The sequence below is a fragment of the Castor canadensis genome, chromosome 10, assembly GCF_047511655.1.
Source record: "Castor canadensis chromosome 10, mCasCan1.hap1v2, whole genome shotgun sequence".
Taxonomy (NCBI): Eukaryota; Metazoa; Chordata; class Mammalia; order Rodentia; family Castoridae; genus Castor; species Castor canadensis.
Window position 1 is genome coordinate 43,645,691 of NC_133395.1, and position 5,855 is coordinate 43,651,545.

The 5,855-nt window shown below is 33.5% G+C and overlaps 1 pseudogene; it reads left to right on the forward strand.

The window, feature by feature from the left end:
* Window positions 1-2,324: 2,324 nt before the first annotated feature.
* Window positions 2,325-5,235, forward strand: LOC141411361 (transcription elongation factor SPT4-A-like; annotated as a pseudogene).
* The last annotated feature ends 620 nt before the right edge of the window (window positions 5,236-5,855 follow it).

Here is a 5,855-nt window from a genome sequence, read left to right on the forward strand (position 1 = left end):
TATATCCTACTTGTTAAGAGTCACATCCCTTGTTAAGGTTAAACCAGAAGGACAAAGAGAATCCAATGCTTAGACCTTATACTTCCCACAACTGGGTAGTCATTTGTATAGTCAACATACAGTTGGAGAGGACTACAAGGGGAGGTCTCTATATTCCCATTCTGTTGCACATAACCCCAAGCACAGACAGCTTCCATGTTTCTTTGGCATTATCTAATGGTGTGCCTCACTTCCTTATAAGTGTACTGACCCTGTTCAAGTGGTTGGATTTATCCAATTTGCTTACTTTATGTCTCTCAGACCTTGAGGTGCACTTTTGCTCTGCTAATAAATCAATATTTACTCTCCTTCTATTTTTGTGAGTCTTTTGCTGTGTAGTTCCTTTTCTATACCTGGGGCAAAGTCATAATCTTAAATGCTGTATTAAAAGACTGAAGAGACATCAGAAACACCCCATCCTCCTGTAACATTAAAAAGGTTGTTGACTATGATAAGAAATGTACTGCAGTGACAATATATTCTATTATTATGGTGATAAGATCATATTTTTATTCCATTGTTAAGCACTAGCGTATCCATATGGTGTAATTTATCTTGTTATCTTTTTGTCTGCATGTTCAATATGCTAGGGAAAATAAAATTTGTAAGTGGTCATCAGTACAATCTTATTTTCTTAACTTTATAGACCAATAGTATTTCAAACCTGCAAACAACTTTTCTTTGTGACTGATGTCACTACTATTTAGCCTTTCGAGGTTAGCATTTATTGATTTTGCTTTTACTTTGATTGGATCTTACCTACCTCAGTGCTTCAGTAAATTGAAACCTTCTGCAGTTCATGGAAGAAAGCTAAGAGCAAGGCTATGAGAAAATGCACACTGACCTCAATTTGTTTCAGACTATATTGGTAAAATCATCGTTGCTGTGTTGCAGAAGTGACCTTAACTGGATTTGTGTAAATTTAATCTGAAATATTCTAGACAGCTGGTGGAAGATGAGCCTTAAGAATAAGAATTAAAATAAATTCAAAATTGAAAATACAACTATTTGTAGTTTCTTTATACAAGCATCACTTGTATGGCATGATTTCTCAATGTATTAACATCTATCCATCTATTAAAGCAAATATCATTGTAAGTATGTAACTGTGCAACTGGCCCTGTGCTTGTTGAGGGAGAGGTACAAAAGAGACTCTTGCAATGGTCTTCCTCTTACAGAGTTCACAATACAGGAACTTATCTGCCCAAGTTGTTAAAAACCATGTTGTAGTACAAATGTTCTACATTTAAACATTATGTGAACATTATGTGAATTCTGGGAGCAGAGATTAGAGGATAATTGTGTAAATTTTCATGCCAACTGGGCTTCTTTTGTAAGTCTAATGATAATTATCCCATAACAACAAGAATAAACAGAAACTGTATACAAAAAATTGGGATAAAATTCATGCAAGCCTGGAAGCAGTAAAAGGCTCATTATGGAACCTCTGAATTTAGCTTTAAATTGGGAGTACTGAAAGAGAGAAAGGACAAAGGAGAACAAAATTCAAAGCAACACATGGTGTGGGGGCACATGTGTAAAATCCCAGTACTCAGAATGCTAAGGAAGGAGGATGGTAAATTCCAGGTTAGCATGGGCTACTTATAGATACCCTGTCTCAAAACAAAGAAACAAATAAAATTCAAGGCACATAGCCAAGCATGAAAGAAAACAACTTGAAATATCTGATGAAAAATACAGAAAGAGATAAAGTGGCATAAATGAAGAAACAAATGAAGGCAAGATTTTGGAGATGATATTTTGTTGAGTAATTTGATATTTATATTGTCCAGTGATTTGAAGATAATTCACAGCACCACTAAACTCATATATATGTAGCTAAACTCATATATATATATATTTATGTTTATATATATATATGTTTCTGCTGCACACACATATTATCTTGTTGATGGCAAGGACTTTACAAAAAGTTTTACCTGCATTGTTCCAGGAACACAGTAGGTGCTAAATCTATACATGATCAATGAAAGAATTACTATAGAAATAAAGGTTGGTAAAGTAATCATCCTGTGTGTCTGAATGCTATGAATAACCACATTCAGGTTTTTGTGTGGAAACAAGTTTTCAGCTCATTTAGGAGTACACATAGGATCACAAGTTTTGTATCCTAGAGCAAAATATCAGATATATCCTATAGAAAAATATCACCAGAAAAGATATATGGATAGCAAATAAGCCTACAAAAGGATACTCATCAAATTATGTCATTAGGGACTTGCAAATTCAAAAAACCAAAGAGATGCTACTGCACACATATTAGAATGGCTGAACTCCAAACACAGACAGCACAAAATGCTCGTGAAGATGGGGAACTTCAGGCCCATCACAGTAATCAGAAACGGGGCCAAACAGGTCAAACATAGCAAGACCCTGTCTGAAAAGTAAAAGTGCTGGGAGTGTGTAGTTCAAGTTGTAGAGCGCTTGCCTGGTATGTTCTAGGGTTCAATCCCCTGAGTACCTAAATCAATCTCCAATACTGCAAAACAAAACAAAGCCAACTTAATTTTGCTATAGGGTACAGAATTTGTGATACTATGTGTACTCCTAAATGAGCTGAAAACTTGTTTCCACGCAAAAACCTGAATGTGGTTACTCATAGCAGCTTTGTTCTTAATTGATAAGACTTTAAAACAGAAAATATTACCCTTCAATAGGTAATAACTATGACCTATTGGATAAATAAACTCTGATATATCTGTATGATGTAATATTATCCAATGACTAGAAAAAATGAACTAAGAAGTCATAAAATGTATGTAGGAACCTTAAATGAATATTGTTATGTGATAAATACTCTGAAAAGCTACATACTATATGATTTAAACATGTGTCATTCTGGGAAAGGCAAAACTACAGCAACAGTAATATGTTCAGTGATTACCCATGAGTTGAGTGACAAAGTGTAAGTGATGAATACAGAAAATGGAATTTTTTGCGAAGGTGAAAATATTCTGCATGACACTAAAGTAGTATTTACACAGCGCTTTCTATTTGGAAAAACCCATATCGCTGTAAAGCACAAAAAATCCATTTAATGTAAGCTATAAACTTTAATCATTAATATGTATCAATATCGGTTAAACCATTGTGAAAAAATATCAATTAGGGCAAGATTTTGTTGATAGGAGAAGCTATGGATGGGGAGGAGGAAGCTTACAGAATCTCTTTTTACTTTATATTAAATATTCTACTATATCAGAAAGTGCTTTAAGAAATAAATTGGGCAGGGTATGGTGGCTCTTGCTTTTAATCTCAGCTACTTAGAAGGTAAAAATCAGAAGATTACTGTCCCAGGACAGCCCAGGAAAAAAGTTAGTGAAGAGCCCATCTCAAACAATAAGCCAGGTGTGGTTGTACTGGCCTAGCAAATGCAGGCCTTGAGTTCAAGCCCCAGTATCACAAACCATAATAAATAAATAAATAAATATCATCTTTAAAAAAAAAAGTTCTTCATACATTACTGATATTTTACAGTTGTAATATGATAGAAGAAAAAAATAATTAAAATATTGACCTGACTTTGCTGATGTCATCACTGTGTTCACTGAACACTAAATTGCTATATAAACCTATAGTTTAAGACTCAGAGACAATGATGATTTTTAATACATAATCACCCTCAAGACAATTAATTATTTACTATTATATGTATTCATATTTAATCATTCCATTTTACTTAAATGACATTTTTTGGACCTCAACAGAAAAGGAATGAGATATAATTGTATGTAATTTACTTTAGTCCAAATCCACAAGTTATAAAAAAAGGTATTAATATAAATTGAATGCTTATGTCTCCACAAATTCATATGTTGAAGCCTCCTAGTAACAATAAGTAAAGTTATTAAGAAGAACCTTCAATTCTTGGGAAGATAACTATGTCATGAGAATGAGACCCTAATGGGATTAGTGCTCTTATAAGGAGGCAAAACGGCCAGGGTTCTCCCCGTACTTGTACTACCGGAAGACAAAGGTAGACAGTACCATCTGTGATCTGGAAAGCAAGTTCCCCACCAGATACTCAAACTGCCAAGTTTTTTATCTTGATCTTCCCAGATTCTAGAACTAGGACAAACAATTTCTGTTGTTCATAATCCATCCAATCTAAGTTATTTTGTTACATCAAACACAATGGACTAAGATAATGTTCAAAATTAAGGAACAAGATGTTTCATGAAAGTAGTGATCTTGATTTTCTATGCATGCAATTGAAGGGGAAAATATATATGTATAGAATAATTTAAATACAAAATATTTCACTGCTTATATTTTTGTTATCTTTGTTCATGAATCTGAATCTGCAATAATATCTATTAACCTAATAAACAACTTGGAGGTATCTTGTTTTATGTTAGCAATAGGATATTTTATTTAGTAACAACAAAACTGTGTATATGATGAATTCATCAAACATTAAACAAATTTTTTTCTTAAAAAAGTTTTCAAGTCTGCAAAGGAAATTTTGTGCATTTAAATATAGATATCTTTGCATCTAATAATATCTTTACTGCAAATTTTTTCCTTTACCATATACAATAGCATATAAATAAAAATGAGAAATAAGAATATAAAGAGAATAGGGTTTTTCTATTGTATATTCTAACTGATTCATAACTCAAAGATTCTTGTTTATTTTTATACTGAAAGTTTTTACCCTACTTTGTTTTTCTTTGACCTTTTATGAAGAATGTGCTCAGTATCTCAAAATCAAGTTCATCAACTAAAAAATCAGATTAGGTCTCACTGGGAACATGAGTGATGTAACATGACAAAGGCAGTCAGATAGGACACATTGACTTCAAAGTATTAAATGTCTTTGTGGATGAAAAAAATATAAAATATTTACTTTTGGAGACAGTGCTGAAAGACTTGTAGCATGTATGGGCTTTTTTGCTGTGTTCGCTAGTCAAGACTACAGGCTACTTTGAATATGATGGTTGTGATTATTGTAATGCATACCAACAAATGAACAGTAACAGGGATGGTATAGGACTGCACCTGCTCTTCCTTTGATGGAACCATTGCCATAATGAGTCAGAGGACAACTGGGTCTTCATGTGGCAGCAAATCAATAATCTTAAAACAGGTGTGTATACCCTGTTAGTAAGCGGTCACTTGCTCAAAAGTCAAGGATTGGCCTACAAATTCAGACACACAAATACAAAGTCCTAGCAAGATGCAGGCGTGCCAGCATCTTTGCGCTCCACCCCCTACCTCTGCTTATTCTTTCTTATGGAACTAAACAGACAGAACTTCAAATACTCCCTGCCTTCCAACCCTGAGAATCAGCAGACTTTTGGGAGAACAGCATGTCATGTCGCTGGGCCATTTCACCCTCTTTGGACTACTGCTGGAAGAGAGAGGTTTGGGTAGATTGTCAGGGACTGAACTGAGGAAAGAGTAAGATGCTGGTTTTTCTACTAATAGAAGAACTGTGACCTTTTGGTGGCCAGGACTCTGAGTCAAATACCAATAAACATGAACCCCTGGAAAATTCTTAAAACAAAAATAATCTGCTTTTAAAGGATAAGAGAAAATAGATTTACAACTTAACAGTAATGCCAAGGGCTTCATTAGGATTAATTAAGCAATTATAACAATTGTAAGCAAGTAGATTATAGTTTTTAACAAATATATAGAAACTGCAAAATAACAAGAATTCTCACTATGATCTATTCAGCATAAGTACTACATTTTAATAAAATATTAGAGGAAAAGTACATTTTAAGAAAATAATTAGGAGAAAATAATTTCAATAATAAACAAGTTATAATTAGGGAATATTTTATTAG